General features: G+C 39.0%; 1 protein-coding gene across 5 annotated transcripts in view; it reads right to left on the bottom strand.

The window, feature by feature from the left end:
• LOC128895198 (JNK-interacting protein 1) overlaps positions 1-362 on the bottom strand; it is a 10,510-nt gene that overhangs the window by 4,270 nt on the left and 5,878 nt on the right. The window lies entirely within an intron of this gene.

Raw genomic sequence — 362 nt, 5'->3', positions numbered from 1 at the left:
TCTCCTAACATCTCCTAACACCCTTAAACATCTCCCAACACCCTCTAACATCTCTTAACATCTCCTAACAGCCTCCATCATATCCTCTAACATCTCCTAACATTTCCTAACAGCCTCCTAACACCTTCTAACATCTTCTAACACCTCCTAACACTTTTTAACACTTTCTAACACCTCCTGATACTTCCCAGCAACTTCAAAAGTTTAACAAAATGTGAAAAATCCCCTCGGCTCAAAATTTTGAGATACAGCTTTGTTGAAGTTTTGAATGGAGCAATTTCCAAAATTTGCAACATTGTTGCAAATCGTTCCCCGAGGAATTTAACAAAGTTGCAAGGTCAACAATGTTGCAAATAGCTCCC

The sequence above is a fragment of the Hylaeus anthracinus genome, unplaced genomic scaffold, assembly GCF_026225885.1.
Source record: "Hylaeus anthracinus isolate JK02 unplaced genomic scaffold, UHH_iyHylAnth1.0_haploid 4, whole genome shotgun sequence".
Lineage (NCBI taxonomy): Eukaryota > Metazoa > Arthropoda > Insecta > Hymenoptera > Colletidae > Hylaeus > Hylaeus anthracinus.
The sequence above is the reverse complement of the archived record's forward strand: the minus strand, read 5'-3'. Positions and strand labels throughout refer to the sequence as shown.